The sequence below is a fragment of the Leptosomus discolor genome, chromosome 19 (assembly GCF_034619465.1).
Source record: "Leptosomus discolor isolate bLepDis1 chromosome 19, bLepDis1.hap2, whole genome shotgun sequence".
NCBI lineage: Eukaryota > Metazoa > Chordata > Aves > Leptosomiformes > Leptosomidae > Leptosomus > Leptosomus discolor.
This window is the reverse complement of record NC_141409.1, coordinates 5,964,093-5,984,005: the sequence shown is the minus strand read 5'-3', so window position 1 is coordinate 5,984,005 and position 19,913 is coordinate 5,964,093.

Sequence of the window (19,913 nt, the reverse complement as noted above, 5' to 3'; positions counted from 1 at the left end):
TCTTCTCTAGCTGACTAAGGTTTGCATGTGCAGCAAACTGAGTTAGACCAGGAGCCCCCGTTTTATGCATGGATTTTCTCCAGGCTGAAGGTGATGAAACACGGTAGTACTGGGAGCCTTAGAAACATCATAAGATACATTTGAGTGGAGGAGGAAATGGAAACTCATCTGTCTTCCCTACCTCTGAGCACATGTGAACTCATCAAGAAATTGAACACATAACTCTGTGCGCCTCTACACCCAAACTGTAATTGCAAAATATGGTAATAGGCCTTAGCATGGTGACAGGTGTCTCCTCTTTGGCAAGTGCCTTTTACTGTAACCAATTGTCTATAATCGTGTGAATTCCCCCAGAAAGCAGAGTCCATCACTCCACTACCTTCCTGAAGGCTTTCATCTCTAAGCAGTCACATGAAAGCTGTGACTTGCGCCAAAGGAGTCCCATACTTTGCAGTGAAAAGCCCAAGCAAAGGGTGGGACTTCAGAAACTGCTCTGTACGTGGTGTTCCCATACTAGCAGCTGACTGCCTGGCATCTTCTAAGGTTTTCTTTTTCTCCCTCATTTTACAGGGAGATGAGGTGCTGGACTCAGGGCTATGGATTCTGCTTGTGCCAGTAACCTAGGAGTTGGGCTGCTCTCACACCAGGACTAAATCCTTTAGCTATATCTGGGCCCAAGACTCTATCATTGCAATGGCCTGGAAGCTTGCATGGATTTTGGCATAAGGAAGCTTTGGCAGCCCACAAAGATGCATCACTTTAAGTTAATTTATAAGAACTTGGACAGGGAGAGAGTTCATTTAATTGAAAGATGTAATTATCAGGTGTTGGAGGCAAAGGGGCTCATTAATTTCTGAGACATGCTGTTGACTGAGCTGTCCTCATTTTCATTTTTCACTCCATATCAAGGCTGAATCCATGTGTCGCAGAGGCTAGAAGACACCAGATCACTGTTAGTCTTCTATTTGTTTTATTTTCCACAGGGCAGAGGTTTTTCTTTAGCTCAACAGCAACCACAGAGTGTGTGGTGCTGCCCTGCATTGTATGACAACTAGAGCTCCTGTGGGGATCTTGGCATGGTTTCATTAGGGCCTGGACCCAGAGGGCTCACAAACCTTCTGGTAACAGTGTAGACTGGGCTAAAGGGGAAGCTGATGGATTACACAGGCCACATCTAGTGATGGACAGGAAGCTATGAACTCACTTAACACTTCTCTTTTCTTTAGCTTTAGCTTTAGAACTTATATTCATCCCTGAAAAGAAGACCACCATGGTGCTTAGAGGATACAAGGGCTCCTACAGGAGCAAATCCCATAGGGGAGCAGTGAGAGGTGGTGGCTGTAGGCTAGCTGTGTCCTTTGCCAAAAAATCCAAATCACAAACCTCTCCATCTGGATTTTTACACCCATCGCACTATTACTCGCTCTTCACCTCTGCCCCTAACAGAAACTGAAACTACCCTGCTGTCACCCTCCTCGCATTGGAATTCTCTCCAGCTTGCCAGTCTGCACTTAGATTTATGATTTATTTAGAATTGGATTACAACGAGGCTCAAGGCCAGCACTCCCTAATCTGTCACCGTCCCCACCATGGCCATACACAAACATTTGTTTTAGCTGCATCAGCATCTCTGGCTTCTGAAGAAGGACGCCCATTGTTAATTCCTATAGCAACTGCGATTCAGGGTTTGGGCTTTTTTTTCCTCCTTTTTTTTTTTTAATACTCCTTTCCCTGCCGAAAAGCACTGGCATTGTCAAGTGATAGATATTTATAACTTAATATAACAGTGGCATGTCTAAGTTATGCCGTTGAAATGCATCACAGCCGGAGTTGTTCTGTTATTTGTTTTTGTGCTGAATAGCAGCAAGCGCTTTAAGTTATTGTCCTCACACACCCATAAAAAGCAAAAAGAAAGGATGTGTAATTGTTGCTCATATTTATAGCAATTGGATGCAGAGTGCCAGGGTGCAAGGAAGTCTGCTTTAAGCAATGTCATCCAAGATGATACTGAGGACCATGTTCCCTTCAAATACGCTGATCGTGAATGTCTATTTGAATTGGGAAATGAAGGTTTTGGGCTTGGATGAACGAACTGATTATGCCAGGGATATTTTTGGCCCCAGCTGGCTAAAGTTTGATGAGCTAAGATAGGAGCATGCTCAAAAATGTGGAACCAACACAAAAATAATGAGTAAGCCCTTTGAAATTACCAAGCACAAATGCAAACCAGGAAACAATTCATCTTTAATGCACCATGACACACATGCAAAGAGTTTGCACTCAGCTTTTTCTTACTATTTTCTAGGCTAGGTCCTATAGAGAGTTATTCTTCTCCAAAAACCCCTTGGGGAGGCATGGTACTCTGACCGCACACCTATTACCTGTTGAGATCACTCAGAGAGGACAAGGCAGGAAATCATCAGGCTATGGTCTCTCCTCACAGGCTCTGGAGCTGGTAAAAGTTTATGCCAAATACCTATGTGTGCACATATAACATGAATGTCTCTGCTAAGGAAAGGACTAAAAGTTGAAGCCCTGTTTATTACCAGAAATTTTTTGAATTTGGTAAACACAATCATGTGCGACATCAAGGCCGAAGCACGCTGCAGGTCAGTCATGTTTGTCAAGTGCCATGTTGAGCCTCGCTCCACAGACAGCTGCTCTGGCTAAGCAGGAGGTTTTGTAAGGGAAGCAAATCTGAACACAGCCCATGCCACTGAGACAGGGGTCCACCTGCTGTGAAGGGGCACGGGGGTACAAGTGACCCCTGAGCCACAAAGGAAGCTACAGCACAGGATCAAGAGGGCTGGAGAAAAGACCAAGTAAAAAGTCTCTTGTTGTGAGGACTGGAAGAAAGGCAGGAAAGCCAGGACAGGAAAAACAATCTGTGGCAAAACAAAGCTAAATGCAACATGGATCAGGTGGTGTGAGAGGACAGAGGTTTAGAATAGGGGCCTGCATGGGCTGTGCTGTGAAAAATCTAAGTTGCTTGTGACTGGAATGGGGAGTCTAGTCAACAGCCTTTGTGTGCTGAGGGAAGCTCTGTCCGCAAATGCAACTGCAGCATGCTGAAAGGAAAACTAGAAATCATTGAGCACCAGATAGGAGTTAAGATCTTATCCAGGTCACCAGATAGATTTAAAAACATGTAGAGACACAGAGGTGATTTGGAGGAAAGAGGGAGCCAAAAGAATGGGTAAGCTTGTCTTGAGATCTGGGAATAGCCTTGGGGATAACAAGGCTTACATGAGGGACAGTGCTGCAGCCACTATAGAGAGCATCTGAAGGAGGCAGAGCCATCAGGGTGGAAATCAAGGAGCCTCCTAACAGGAAATGTAACGCTCTGTTTCACCTCTCTACATCCAGGTTCAGCTGTTCATGCCTCATCTTCCCATGGTCTCAAAGCCTGGCTTCCAAGATGCTGTCAGTGCTTTGGTGATCCTAGGCTGATGGGGGGTGGGAGTCCTGCCATACCCTCTTCTCTCTCTAGGGAGACAAGGACAGAGTGCACATCTTTGGAGGAAACCTCAGGTGGACTACGTTCATCTCCCTCTCCAGAGCGCATTTTCCCTTGTGCTTGCAAACTACTTCTATTGCTCAGCTTCTTTAACACAGTCTTCCCGAGTCCGTTGTGGTTTTGGATAGTTTTTGGCAGATGAGGTCCCCAGCCTTATCGTGAAGAGGAAAGCTCCCAGCTCAGCTGCTCTCACTTGAGCTGACACTACTTCCCTATAGCTGCTAGGTGGACTGGGGACTGCGTAAGAAATGGTTCATGGAGCTGGGCTGGAACAAGGTAGGGGGAGGTAGGGCATATTCTTAAACAGCTTTAAAACCCATCAGTGATTTGATTTGCTTTCTGAGAATGGTTTAGCTCAACAAACAATTGCAAGCTACACAGTCGCAAGGTAAAATGAAAAACCCATGGGCATTAATTATATATATAGATATTAAAAAAGAAGCTACTGCTTAATTATTGTTTGCAAATCTCGGTATTTAAATTGACTTATTTGCAAATGTCTGTTTAGAAATTGACTTTGTAATTATGAAGTCGGTGCAGGCATATCACAGGCCCTGGAGGGGTCTCTAACGAGGAATGATAATGTACCAGGCAAAGTGAACTATCCTGAGCTGCATTTTAATAACGAAGAGGTGCTTGGAAGGGGGAACAGAAGGTCCGCAAGAAATCCCAAAGCCAACAAAAGAAGAAGCAAGAGACAGAGGATAGAGAGAACTGGCTCCACAAAGCAGAGGGCTAACATGTTTGAAAAGGGGCTTCAGGGGAAACAGCATCTCTTCCTGAAGCCCCTGCAATAGGAGTGAGCTGGCAGCAACCTCTGTTTCAGCTCTTGAATGAGAATGAGGCAGTCTGCTGGCAGCAAACTGCCGGCTGCTGCAAAGCTGTAGCTCCCTACCAGAGGAAAATACGCTGTCCAGCATGTAGCCAGCTGCCTCTTCTCAGGGAGCACCCCTGCAGCAGACAGTATGGACTCGTGTGGACTATCCACAAGCCCCTCCATAGGCAGGCTTGCATGCAGAACTGAGGGCAGCTCACACTGTTCTCCAAGATATTAGTAAGACAGTTCCCAAGCCTAACATACCTCTCCTGGACTTGAAGAAATGTTAACCAAACTCTACGGTTGAGGATCATCTACAAGACCATGTGGAGAGTGTTTCCATGTGCCTATGGCTGTGCTCTGTCATGTGAGGCAGGTGACCTCTAATGGGATACAAGGTTTTCTGGGTGAAGAGTAGTATATTTTGCCAGGCCACAAATCCTTGTCAGACCCACAGCACATGCAATAACTCTTAAGATTTAACTTCAGCAGGTGAAGTTGAAACAAGACTGTTCTATCACCTTTTTCTCTCCATCATCTTTGACAACAGCACTGCTAGGTTTCCAGATCTAGTGGTCTAGGGCATTTCTTCTTCATGGACCACCACTGTTAGCTTTAAAACCAGCCACTGGCCCCTGATTTCTTGCACAGTTCATTAACCAAGAGGGAACAAAGCTTGGCTGCTAAGCGGCACATTAGCAAGATCAACAGCTGGCAGGGTGCAAAAATAATAACCAAAAAATATTATCATAAGCAAAAGCTCGGGGTTTCTGACTCATCTGCTATGCATAGTCATGTTATCCCTTATTCGTGAGCATTCAGATGGCGCCAGTATATTCATGAAAATGTGGCAGCTTAAGACAAGGTCTGAAAGTTAAATAGGAGCCAGCATCCTACTGGAGCAGAATAATATCACTCTTTTGAGTGAAATTATGAGTGAAAGTGTGGTCCTTGTGAAATCAAAGGCAAACACCCAAACACATTTTTTTACATCACTGTGAAGGCAAAGGAACTATGTGAATTAAAACCCAACTGCTTCCCTGACCAACATAGCTGTGTCAGTGTAAAAGCACAACTCTGATGGAGTGAGCACCCTCCTGATCTGTCTTTCTAAATGCTAAGTGCTGCTCAGTGTTTGCTGTCTGTTCCACTGTTCCACTGCAGCTTGCGCCCATTAAATACAGAACAAATTCTGCTTGGAACAGCAGTGTATGCCTTGAGACAGATAAGAAACCCCACCCGTTAAAACCAGTGGCATGGAAGATGCAAATTCCTTTATGTCTGCTTGAGCTGTCCAGAAATCAGATATCTCCCATCTGGAGGCCAGGTAGCTGTATTAGGACAGAGCTGTAAACATAAAATTGCATCTGAGGTATCTGTTCATAGGCCCATGGCCTCGGACAGTTTATTCTGCCTGTATGGTGAAACTAGCCTGGTCAATGATATTTAGAATTTCTGGTTGTCTTGCTCACTAGTCCAATGCATTTTGTTTTCAATTGTGTCAGTGAAGCATTAAAAAACCCACACACAAAAAAAAAAAAAAAAGAAAAGAAAAGAAAAGAAAAGCAGCAGCTTGTGCTGAATTAAAAAGGGGGGGAAAAAAACCCTACAAGCATCTTGATTAGATTTGAAATGGAAGCGTAAGCTGCTTGTCTCATTAGTTTAAAAAGATGTGCATTGCATCTTAGTCTCAACATGTCTAACAGAGAAATGATCTGTTGTCCTTGTACAACTGCAACGTTTCCTCAGTAGGCCTCTGTGTTGCGAAGAGGTGTGTGCAGTCACAGCAGCTTTCCCAGGCAGGAGACTCAGGCTGTACGATCAGGGCAGAATCGTGTGCGCCTGCACCAACGCTCATGTTCCTCCCCAGGTGGGGTCTGCTCAGAGGTCTGTAGCAACCCATTTACTTTTATTTTTTCCCACAATCCTTTAATTCAAGGGTTGTGCTAGGACAATCATTGTTCAAACAAGAAGCATATTACATCTCATATTCGTGCATTAATTAAAACCATCCAAAATCTTACAAAGTTTGTCACTGATTCAGAGCAAATGGGACCTGAAGATAATTAATGACTCTCAACGACAGTTCTTGAAAAATTGGTTTCTGGCAGCAATCAGCATATGCTGGATAGGTTTCTATTTTATAAGCCTGTTCTGTTCTTAAAGGCACAAGAAATAGTGAAAGCAGGCTGTTCTTTTCAATATTAATTAGACCATTATTTATTTGGAAATGAGAGGTTTTTGTTTTAGATACTTACATGTCAGCTGCTGAGAATTCCACCCTAAGTCACTTAATAACCCATTAAGAAATTGCCATGATGACTATTATTTATTACAAATTCAGAACCTGTTTACTAGATGATAGCTTTAGTTTTGATAATTAATAAGATTACCTCTTAGATCCCAAACCCATGACGCCTATTCTGGCATTGTCTTGAAATACAATGTATGTGAAAAATGATACGTCGTGCATTCTCCTATTAGGGTGTTTTAAGTTCTGCCTAAGGAATATGACTGCTCTGTGCTTCACTGTGGACATATCATTAAATCCAATTATAACTAACAGCTACTAATAACAAACACTAATGAAGGGCTTGATTTTACCTTTAGGAGCAATGGAGCTGTAGACGCACTCTGCCTTTGCATGTATCTGTGCTACCAGCCAAAATAAATGATGACAAGTCATCATGTGGTGTGGCTAGCCTGATTTAGCCAACCGATGAGATGAAGGCAACTTAGATCTTACCTCAGGTGATCTATTGGACTTCAAGTCCACCTAATGGACCTGAATTAAAGTTGAGCCGGGGGCCTGACGGTTCCCTTTATCCCCTGATTAAAAGAGGAATTTCCTTTTCCTAGAAATGTATTCACAAGTTCAAATCCCAGTCCTTCTCCCTCCACACAGCCATCTCCCACACAAAAGCTCTTTTAAAATTTCAGACCTAGGCTAGGTACTACAGTGCCCTGCCCAGATGCCCTAGTTCCACTAGAGCATGCTACTGCAGCACCGAGACAACCAAGGTCTCTGCCCGAAGAAGCCCACAGTCTATATAGCGTTCATCAGCTTCAATGGGCTGACCTTGAGGAGAGCACCTTGGACTCTCTTTGTGTGGAAACAGCACCACGTCTAATGAAAATCCATACTGAGAAGGTATGCAAAGATCAGACTCGATTAATTCTTTCCAGAGGTGCCTCCACAATGTCAACATTGATCTGCTTCCTAGTTGCACAGTTTTCTCTCAGCTGACAACCATATGCCAGTCAGAGCTCTACTGTATTGTAAGTTTTAACAGATATGGAGAGAGGATCATTAAAATACCCTGAGAATACACAGCAAGTCTTTGTTTTGCTGCTTGCGCTGAGAAAAATCTCACAGTAGCACTGAAGAAATAAATGCTATAGGCCAATCCTATGGCAAAGAAGTTAATCCTACAATGAAATTGGATGAAATGCCTGAGGATAGGGATCAGTATGTGGGTGTCTTGTGCTGTCTATGCTAAAAAGTTGCTGGTTTACAAAGCAGGCTTGTAGGACAATTGCAGAAATACACATGCATTTTATTTCCGGCCATACCCATGGGAAAATAAAAACAGCCTAGTCTCTATAAGTGGTCACTTACAGAGTGCCTGCGTTGTTTCAGACTGCCCCCTGGATGTTTTTTCATTAGAGATAGCTTAGAGGTAAATCATTTCATCTTACCAAGAGAAGGCAAGCTCAGTCACTATCTGTCTTCCTACATATGCAACAGGACCTTTTTGGATTCAGACTGTATTTCTACAAGTCTGGAGTCATGCAGATACAGGCTTCATAATTCAGACCTGTAACATGCAACTGAGACACGCAGCAGCCATTTAAATTTACTTCTGACAGACTTAGCTTGAATCTGGGCATATGGGTTCAGTCCTACCTCCAGTTGGCTATTAATTGCCTAATTGAGTTCAGTGCCACCGATCTTTGCTAATGGGCAGGGCATCTTCTCATTATAAATACAGACTTCAGAAAATTATGCTCTAAGGAGGTCTAGTTAGCATCTCCAAGTAATGACAATCTGTTTTAATAGTGACTATTATTATTAAGCCACAAGTCAGGACTACGGTATTGTGATATCCTTTTTAAGGCCAGCTTCACCATTACTCAGAGATCTACCTTTTTATTTTTGTTCATCTTCTGTCCTCTTTAGTCAAAATTTCAGTCAAATTAAACTATAAAATGGAAAAAGAAAAAAAAAAAAGAAACTTCCTAATAAAAAATGAAAAGACAAAAAAAGTTGAGAAGAATAGAGAAACTGTTTTTCCTGTGGCCCAAACTTTGCAATCAAAGCTGTTTCACCCCTGCAAATAACCACCACATGGCAAAGACAACAAATACACTGAAGATATATTGAGGGTCCTGCTGTCCTAAAGGTCACAAGCATACATGAAAGATCTCCTTGCCAGGGTAAGTGGTGCCCAAGAAAAATGCATTGAGAATTACTTACCTTTCAAAGAAGTTGCAGACAAATGAGTACGGCCTTTTGAAGAGGCGGCGTGGTTGCAACTGGATGCCTTCCTTAAAATGCCTCTAAAGGCAACAGGAAAAAGAAGTCAAATTAAACCATCAGTTTAGCAGCATCTTTACCACTCATCATGCTGGCATTTCTAGAGAAAGAAAGGTTGAAAACAATCCAGAAAGAGGTGTCTGTGCAGAACTCACAGTCCTTTCCATGTGCTAATCTATTCCATTCACCTCTTGTGTCTCACCTGCACCATGCCTCTGCGCATTTCCCAGCAATGCATTAAACAACACGTGCACGTTGCTGAACCTTCTGCTCCGACGTTAACTGCTTTGACTTCCACAAACATGCCAGCCAAGAAGACATCACGGAAGTACCTAACCTCATCTTGAGAGCAGAAGAGGGAGAATTATGAGAACAAGTTTAAAGGAAGAGAAAGAGAGAGACAGAGATTTTATTGCTCAAGGGGAAAAAAAGAGATTATAATTGAACTGCAGAAAATTCTCCACATCACGGGTAATGGTGCCTGGGTTACCTCTCTTTATCTGTGCAATAGAGATTAGCAGACGGGGTCATAAAGGGAATTAAAGTCAAATAAATTCTGGGCCAGCACTTGGTAAGTACTGATTTCCTACCATTTAGAAAAAGGAACATCAGGGCAAATGAAGTGGCACAGCATAAGGTAGCAGCCAGCGGAGCCACACTGCCATAAACATCAAACAGGGACAGACCGCGCCCTTGCCGCAGACTGCCTTCATGGAGGATTGCAGGAGATTTCCTCTAGGACTGAGGGACTGTTTAGCATGGATGCTGGCAGACTCAAGCCCCAAGCACTTCAGAAATTGAAGACTCAGGCAAGGTAGACATCAGAAGTGACTCTGGAGATACAAGATATTATCTTTTTTTTTTTTATTGCCCCTGTTCTGCAGGTTCCCATTTTCCCCAGAAAGATGGATGAATGTAAAGCGTGTACATGCCATGACCACTTCCATGAGGAATTGGAGACTTATCCTCAGTCCCTCTCCCTGCCCAAACCCCCCCCACTCACCCTTCCTCCAACAGCTTACACTGAACCCTCGGCCCTCACACTGAAGCGAATGAGGAGTGCTCACACATAACTGCATTTCCCACTTGGTTGTGGTGGTAATTGCCAAGACATAGCAAGGGGAAGGACACTCCAGATCCACCTGGCAAAGATCTTCAGTCTTTGTTTGACAGATCCCTTGGGACTGCAAGTCCTAATTCTGACTCTGTGCTTCACCTTTGTGGTGGGGTGTGTTGGATGTCTGCAGCCAGCGCTGTCAGAAATGACAAGAGGGTTTGGAGGCTATTATTCAAAGGTTCCCCAATCTGACACCCTTCAAGAGCTTGATTCTCCAAAAGTACTGGAAAAAAATTGCTGGAAAAAAATTGCTGGAAATTAGGTTTCTGAAGGTATCTCAGATACAGAATAGATAAAACACATGGGGAAAAAAAAAACAGCCCAAAGCAGGCACTACTACAAATCACTTCAGATCTGTTGAAAGCTCCTTCCTGCTCTTTTTAGAAGTGACTGTTGCTTGTTATGAATGTTTTTCTTTGGCTTTCTTAAGCAATTTTTACTGACCTTCACAAAAATACTACAACGTTGCTGGCCAGTAAAGTATTCAGGGAACTTTCTGAAGGAAAGATGATGTCTGTATCGAGGTATCTTTATTCTTTTCTTGGAGTGCCAAATTAAATCAGCATTCACCGTCCTCCTCCTTGCCTGGATGGGCAGTACATGATGAAGAGGAAGAAGGTTTGGCTGTCAGAAGCTGTCAACTGGTGAGAGAGCTGGACAGCCCACACCAACCTGTCCACTGCCCGTTACCTTGATGGTGAACTAGACCTTACATCTCCCTGGCAAGTCTCGTGCCTTGCAGCGTTGTAGGCAGTTGAGCACAAAACTGGCTCAGCAGCTGATAGCACACTAAGCTGTACAGCAAGCAGCCTCATCCTTATTCCTCAGAACTGGAGCAATCATATATGTTGGGGTTATTTGACCCTTTGCAGTGCGAAGTTAGGTTCAAGCAGGGCAAGAGAGAACTGGGACAACTGGAGGTATAAAGCCAGGGGTGTGGGTAGCAAAGATGGACAGAGATCTGAGATAGAAATAAGCCCATCTGTGCTCCTCTCCACTTACTCATTTCAAGGGAATGTGTTCCCAACGATTCATTCCTTCGCTCCCTCCCTCTTCCCCCACCACATATTCTTTCTTGACTTATTTGATGCTGTTTGAAATCAAGCACTTGGTTTACCCTTCTCAAGCGGAGCTGATCTCTCCCAGCATGACTCTGACTGCAGCGGGAGGCACAGTGGGATGCTGGATATGGAAACCTGGCATTAGTATCACTTTCAGATGACAGCAGATCAGAGAGCTGGACCTGTGAGTGAATTAATATAGGGCTAGGATTCACTCGGAAGGTTTGCTGCTGTCATACGCCTCTCAAGATGTGAGAGAATTAATGCAAGGGGCTGGGATTCACTCTGAGTGCTGCAATGGCTGTCTGCCATCCTCAGGGAGCAGTGGGACCCAGGATGTGAATGAATACAGGGTATGGGTTTGCTCCAGAGCCTGCAGGTATCCCAGGGAGCAGCGGGGAAGGTCGCTTGTCTCCTGATGACCTCCCAGCCTGTCGGTTAACTATCTGATACAAAATCCACCAGTGCAGATGACCAAGGATTGGTTTAACCTCAAATAAACAACCAGTGGGCACAGGGTCTTTTTGCTGCGGTGTGATCCTGAGGGATTCACACTCTTCACTGCGGACTGATGTAAATAGGAATCTCGTGGAAAACCACAACGATGCCTCAGAGCTCAAATCAACCAGTTAGCCAGCAGACAAGGCACTCTCAGATCCACTGGAACCCATCTTTAAATGTCCTTGGACAAATGGAGTAGCTGAACCCAATGGGCCATCTAATCACTGAACCTCTGTAAGGGCAGGGACAGAGCATGTTTCTCTAGGGAAGAAGAACAGCAACTAAACTGCCTACATCTGGGTAACAGAAATTAGCTTCATGTGCAGGAGCTGCTGATTATCCAGTAGCAGGGCCTTTTCCATAGACTCTCATCCCTGAATAAAAGCAGTGTCGGATGTCCTTAAACAATTTATCTCACCCTTTGAATCACAGAGGGCCAACCTACAGGTTTTTGCCTACATGTGGTCTGCCAGGAGAGGTTATAGACCTCCATCCTCTCCTGTTCCAATGTGGGTGACAAGGACTTTGAATTTGACTGGGAGCAACCTGGAGATTTTCTGGTGGCCACAATTAGCCTGTTTTTGTTTTCTGTGGTCCACAAAGCACCTCTCCTCCTGTGGTGAACTTGTTTGCCCAACAGCAATGCACACTCACAAGGATCTGTCTACAGGCATGTTTGTAACAAGCGCAAACATAGAAGAGTGCAGAAAAGATGGAGAGGAAGAACTTTCGTTGCAATAGAAAGTGACCCACATTTTGGGGAGATTAATGGTCATTTAGAACAATGCAACCCTGAGCCAGTGGCTCTGCAGGGCAGGAGGCAAAGGGAGGATTTGCTCCCTCTTTTCAAAGGGAGTGAGGTTTGGAGCCTGGAGCATAAACACAGCTGAGGATTCTGAAAATAGACAATATCCTTCAAATGCAGCCTAGGGATGAGATCGAATCATTGTATACACCCAATTTCTTGAGAAGAGAAAACAAAACAAAACAAAAAAGGGAGGAAGTAGGCCCTTGGAAGCAAAATAAAGACAGAACAATGGAAAACTAAGCACTGGAGGAGACAGCTTCAAATAATTACATTGTGCAAGCATCACGCTGGGAAGTAGCATATGCTGGAGGAGCCCTCACTGGGGACACAGGATAAGCAGGCAGGAGGGAGGCCAAGCAAAGCGTCAGCTTCAAAGCGGCACACGCCAGGCCCAGTTCAGAGCAGCTCCAGCTCCGGTGAGGTCAGCATAATGATGCCAGAGATGAAAATATCCTTGTGCTTAAAACAAAATCCCTTCCTTCCATTGCCAATAGCACCTGGTAATAAGCAGCAGGCAAGGGACTAATATTATAACAGATATTTGGGTCACGGGCTGTCATCTAGTATGGGCAAGATAGGTGTACGTCACTCAGTGCCCCTGCTAAGAGTGGGGAAGCGGCTCAGCTCCACAAAGACCCTTGGGGAGCTGAGAAATGGCTTTTAATTGTTTAACTGAGATCAGAGGTCTGGTGTCCATTCTACACCACTGAGCACAGGGGGGTCTGCTCCTTGGTTTCTAGGGATCAGCATCACTGTATTTAAACTATAACTTCCCAATGAAATAGATGGAAAGTTAGGAGCCAATACCTTGTCAGAGAATTGAGTCGGAAATTAAGTATTGCTCAGGCTGTGCTGGCAGTGCACTCGGTTTGGAAAGCAAGGCTCAGTGAGGCCAAAGTTCTGCTTGTGGTCGGGTTTGTGTTGCTGTTTGGAAAAGCCTTACAAGTGCTTTTTTGCCTTTGTTTCTGACAGCCCTGCACATTTTATATTTAAATTTTTAATTTAAAAAAGATTTTAAATGTTTGAGTTTTTTTAATGAGAACATCTTGGTCTTGCTCTGTAAAAATAAGTATGTACGTTTTTAGAGAAAAAGAAATTCCAGCTTCTGTCCTGAAAATGTTCCACTTACATTTCAGTTTCCTTTGGTGGGGGGAAGCAGAATATAGGAAGAAACTCTATGTTCAGTAGGTTTAGGGAACAAGTTATGCTAAGTGTGGGACCATCACCTTAAAGCCCATCTGGACATGCCCATTAGAGGCAAGACTTCGCTGCTCAGGAGCTGCCCTCAGCCCAAGAAATTCCCCCTTTCACCTCTCTGTGAAGAGTCTGCCACAGGAAAGTGATGTGCCTATAAATCTGTAGTCCGGTGGTTTTCAATCTGGAGTTTGTAAATCCTTGGAGGCCCTCCATTATTTTGCTAATGGATCCATGAGTGGTAACTACAGAGATCAAGTCTGTTGTGACAGAGCTCACATCTGCTATGCAGGGTCTATGCCTCCCTTGGGGAAAAATTTAGGGAGTCAACAAACTGCACGATGTGAAAACCATGACTGCAGGCAGGCATGGTGCCTTCACCCTTTACGCAATAAAAATACAATGAACCTGCACAAGCACAGATGCACCTTAAGTACCTGTGTTTACTAACTCAACTCAAAATACCCAACCTATCCACATATATTTATCTGCTCTGGCTGCTTGTGACAGCTTTCAAGAAACAGAGAAAACAGCAAACCCCACTAGAGGGCTTGCACACTGCTCAGAGAAATACTCCATTAGCAGGAAAAACTGTCCCCCGCAAGCACATTAGCAGTACATGGGGTAGCTTGTTAAGTTTGGACATTTTGTAAAGTTCTCTGATAAGGCAAATATTTTAGCATTCATCCCCCCCACCCCTACTCATCCTCCCTGCCCGCAAAATGAGGAAAATGTCAGTTCTACAGAATGCTCTTCAGCTGTTCTGCTATCAGTCCCCGGCAGTTTCATTTCAATATCGACCAGTTCCATGATGATAATAGATGAGAGATACAAATGATGGAAGAGTGAAGAGAGCAGCACTGAGCAGACCTTCCAGCCCAGATAGGTAGGAAGCCCCTCACTGTGCCTCATCCCCATCCCATTTGGTACTTCAAAAGTGCAAAAAGAAAACCAAAAAACTTGCCTTGCCTTGCCTTGCCTTGCTTTTGCCTTTGCCTTGCCTTGCCTTGCCTTTTTCGTTTTTTTCTTGGTTTTTTGGTTTGTGTTTTTTTTAGGAAAAAGACACTGCAATTTTCAAGATTCCAGTTTGCATGAATGGTTCAAATCAATTGGCACGTTTGAGTTGAAGTCAGGGAAGTCTTTCCCTGAAGAAAGAATAAAGCAAAACAATGAAGGGCATGAGGGAACAAGGTGGGATGAACATGTCATTGATGATAAAAAACCTGAACAGCTAAGCTTAATGCTTGGAGGGATTTTGTCTATTTTTTAAATATAAATCTCTCCCTTAGACACCCTACTGGTGAGGGTAATCTAGAAAGCACAAGAGACAAAAGGCTGAGAGTAAACTTCCCAGCTCAACAAGTAACAGGCTAGAGGAAGCAGAGTTGCATTGAGATACCCAGGAGGATTAAGTATCCCTGAAAAGCCGCATTCATTAAGCACTTGATCAAATGGGGACTGTTGCAACACGGTCACTGCTTGTGCCCACCCAGACTTCCAGTGCTGAGTTACTCTCCTCAGTCAGTTTTAATACCCCAGCCTGCAATGGGCACGTCATTTTATATCCCTAACGCTGTTCCTCTCTAGCTGGTCAGTGATGGACTTTTAATATCGCCATCCTAAGGCAGCCTAAGAGATACAGCTCCCACGGTGCACCAGGCACAGGACTGAGTTGTGAGCTACCAGCAACCACAACAGAGCAAAACATACGCATACGAATGCAGACCATGTCGTGGAGGTCACTCGATGTGTCAGGTTTCTCATGCCTGCCTCTGCTGTGCAATTAAGCTCATAAACAAACGAGAGCATCCATATATAAAAAAGTCAAAGGAGGGAAAAAAGAAATCAAAGAAAACCTAATTATCTTGTCAGGGACAGCAGTGAGATGCTTTACATCTCCTGGTTGTACAAATGGTCCATGGGTAGAGAGATGTCAGGTTCTACTGCAGAAGTGGCTGCCTTTCAATGCAGTGATGCCTCTGCTTCTCCTCCTTGGGACAGGCTTTGTAGAGCAAGTTCAGCTGCACTAACAACTCACCGATGTCAAAAAGAGATGGTTATAAACCCCTTCTTGTGCTGTCCTGGACATCCTGCCTCTGTCCTGGCTGTACACATCCCTTCGCTTTGCTCTGGAGCTCACTAGACTGTTCAGTGAGCCAGTTCACCTCTCCAACCCAGCAGGAGACTAATCCAGCCCCTCAAAAATTGTTAATTTACCTCATTTGATATGATATCACTCACAACTTTTATAGTTAAAAAAATTTTTCATGTAACAACTTCCTCTTCACTTCTCTTGCTCCCTATAGACCATGTGTCCCATTTCACCTTGACTTCTTTTTCACGTTGTCATCCAAGCTGGGGAAAACAACTAAGTCACTTGGTAGCATTTCACACTTGGTTAGCAGCAGTGAGAATGGCATTTGCAGGAGTCCCCAGATAGTGGTGTTGCAGACAGTGTTACAAGCTCTCCTCCTTAACCCTTGTGCAGGGCTCAGTCCTAGAGAGTGCCGCAGTCCTACTGCCCGGTGGTGCAGCCAGTGTGAGGTGGACCTTAGGTCTGAAGGATCTCAGAACCCAACCTCTAACACGGACTCCCCTCAAAGCTAAAAATCACTCTGGGAGTGGGATAATAAGCAAATTGTGAGGCTTTATATAGTTAGCTTTACACACACATGTACACCTTGAGCTCCTACTGGCTGCTCTCAGAAACTGCTCTGAACTGCCCCATAAATAGGACTGAAGTAATTGCAATGTATATTCTAATAACTGCAGCTATAATAACACCCCCTCCTCGCCACTTTACTCTTTATGCGTGATCTGCCAAAATGAGAAACAAAATTACTGTGTCTGTTCAGCAAATTCTTACTGACAAAATCTTTAAGAGTTGACAAGAGTAATATACTGAAAATTAGTTTAGAAGTGTTTCAAGTTTCAAAAAATCAATCAAAATCAAATTAAGTTCTGAAGACGCTGTCTGTAGAGTTTAAGGAAAATAGAGATCAGCTGCAGCAACATGGGATCATGGGCTCAAGTTCTGAGCAGGAGACTTACATCTGTTCTGCCACCTCTTCTGGCTTTGGGTAGAGAGCTACAGCTGATCACAAGGGTTTGCTGATGCTCTGGCTCATCTGGTAAGCCTGGGTATCCACAAGAAACACAGTCCAAGTAATCCACAACAGGGTCCTCAACATGGCACTTCCTCCATCCTAAGGCTATGCCTTAACCAGGGAGATTAGAGATAAAGAGGATGTTTTCCCTCCTGCTTCCTGATAATTTCTTTCAATATTTGTTCATCCTGACAACAGATATGAAAAGAGAAAAAATTAAAGCTCATAAAGATACTCATCAAGGAGGAACATCAGTTTATAAACCAAATCTATTGAAAAAGCGGGTAGGACCAAGCATGGCCTAACCCAAAGCAGGGGCAGAGTTAAGTATTGCACATGGGCTCTGTTTCTTTCCTGGCTGTGTGATCTCAAATAACCAAAGCTTATACTGTCCCCAGGGTCACTGAAGAAGCCTGGGACTCACTGCCTTGTTGAGAACATGCGAAAAATTGCATGAGAGTTTGTCCTATTTCTGAGTGATCAGAGCCTTTCTGGGTAAGCAGAGTGCATGGCTTGCTCCGATACGCTGTCTTTTTTGCCCTTCATCCATATGGTACCCTGACCCCATCTTGGCCCAGCAGATCCAAGAGCTACTGACCTACAAATCCTCAGCCATCTGCTTTGCAGTTCAGCCTCAGCCCAGCTATTCTGGCTTGCTGTTTCAGCACTCACTCTGAGTGCATGGGCTTGCTTTAGGTTTCCAATTATGTCTTTCTTAATTATATTCCTCCTTGGGGTCCTAGAGGCCCTGGAAATTTTCCCCCACTCTGTCTTTTCCCAAAACTGTGAGTCAACAGTTCAATTATAGTCTCTTTATACAGGCATGAGAATTTGTTTCTTGGGCAAAGTTCCTTGATAAGATGATATGCTACATAAATGTCTCTAGCAAAACACATTTCACAGTGAATTTATCTCTGCACAACTTCTCCGCCTTATAGCACCTTATCATTCCAAGACGTCTCAAGGCACTTTCCAAAAGGTGTGCAATAATAATACTTCACAGTTATACACAACCTTTCATGGAAATATCTCAGAGTGCTGTATGGAGAGAAACACTCAGCTCCATCAAACAGCTGGGAGTGCTGAGGCAAGGGCTGTGGAAGAGAATTGCCCAAATGAATTAGGAAAAGGTAGGGCTTGTGATGGAGTCCAGGACCCCACAGAAATCTCCTCCTTTGCTCCTAATGTGCTTCTCGCAAGATCATTGCCCATCATGCCGGTCTTGGGAACCAGCCACACTGCAGAAAGGGGATACAACCTGGTCATGGGATGGGGACTCAGTTCTGTGTTTATCCCACTTACACTACACCCAACACATGTGTATGAGGCAAGGAATAAAACACTCCAAAACTGCAAGTGGTAGAAGGTTTGTAGCATGCTTTGTGTCATTTCCTGAAATGAAGATGTTTGTGCACAGCTGAGGATCCTGGCCTGGACCAGAGCTGAGTAAAGACCCTGTTTTCTCTGCAGGACAGAGCTCTGAATACTGCTGTGGTCTCTATAGGACTGGGATTTCCTCAGAGAACTAGCCATAGAAGTGCATAGCAGATAGGTCCCTTTGCCTCTTCAGAGGCACTTTCATGAATACTCTCAATTCTTAGCAATGACCCTAAATCTTGGACCACAAATGTTCTTTCAACTTTATTTGTTCCTACCTGAGCTCTTGCACTTCACTTGGGAATCATTCCACCTTCCACCATCCTGCTGGAGGTTTTTCCTTCTTCTGGTGCTTTTCCTTGTTTGTTTGAGATTGAGCTGCAGTTAGAAAAGAGTTACATGAAAGACAGCCAAATTCTGGGGGACATCACGCAGCTGAATTTCTGATGGGCTGCTGGATTTGGTGTTGAGCCACAATGCTTAAAGCTGCTGCCTGCCACCACTCAGCCCGCTATGGCCATAGACACAGATGCTGCCACACACGTTCAGGCCCCGTCAGAAGCATTTTCTATTGTCAACGTCTGGGGTTGGAGTGATGTTAGAGCTACTCCTTGTCTTCAAAGCAGCACCTTCTCCAGTCCCCATAGGCACTACTGGTACTTTCCTCCATTGCTGTGAGGAATCGCCCACAGATCTCCTGCTTTGGTTCCCCCTCTGGCTGGACGGCAAGTGACTGAAAAGCAAGAGAGCCATGAATAACAGTGAGCATTTGCCTCTTCAGGGGTGAACATCCAGCCAAATAATCAGTCTTCTTCCAATACGTGATGGGAAACAGGCCAACAACAATGCACTGGTGTCCTGATTATTTTTAAGGGTGCCTGATGACTACTCAGCAAGCTCCTAAATAACTAAACTTTCGGAGGCACAGTAGCCTGGATGTCTATCCCCTCTTTAACCCCAATCCAGTTCCTGGCATTGACCATTCTCTTCCCAGCCATGCATCCCCCCCAAGTGCTCGCCTTGCGCTGAGCTGCCACGTCTCCCATCAGCCTGGTGCCCTTGGCTCCAGCCCTGCCTGTCACCTTCCTCCACGTTTTATCATGTTCAGCAACCTCTCCTCTCCCTCCTCCCTCCCAGCCCAGCTTATATCATCAAAAAATCACTTTGGCACCTTCACTGTCAGCAAGCGGCTGTTTATCTGCTATATCATTGGAAAGATCTCTAAAGCCAGGCTTGGAAAACAGCCCTTCTTTTTATTTGATGCAGGATCATCTGAAAGGAGGATAAGAAGCGGCGAGAATATGTTTTGCTTGTACAGATCAATATGACTTTAACCTTCCTCCACAGCAGGGCCTGCCTGCCCACCTCCTTAGCTCACGTATTTCTCCTTCCCTCCCTCTTCGCTTACCCTTCCTGCATTTCGGTGTTTCCTGCACTCCTGACATGTGGACCTCTCAGTCCTATGGGCATCAGGGCAGCATTTCTGCCTTGTCTGAGTAGGTCCCTTCAGTCCAGGGAAAGGTTTCCTGGTCGGTCAATTCACAGACTCAGTCACCCCCAAGGATTTGAGATCCCTTTTGTCTCCTCCTCGCTCCACTCTCCTGTGCATTATACAGAGCTCTGCTTCCAGCTGTTGGGAGTCACTAAATGAATTTTCCATCTCTTCCCTTTCTTCTCCCCTTTTGGGGAAGAAACAATAGTGTCCTTCTCTCATGCACCCTTCACCTCCGCCAGTGGCAGATTTACTCCTGCCTGGCTTCCTGGCAGCTGCTGCAGCTGCAGCCCTGAACGGGGACTCTGGCATCTTTCGGTCCTGCTCTGACCGTGCTGTGTTCCCAGTGGGGTCAGAAATAGAGAGGGCACTTGTTCAGGTCCTA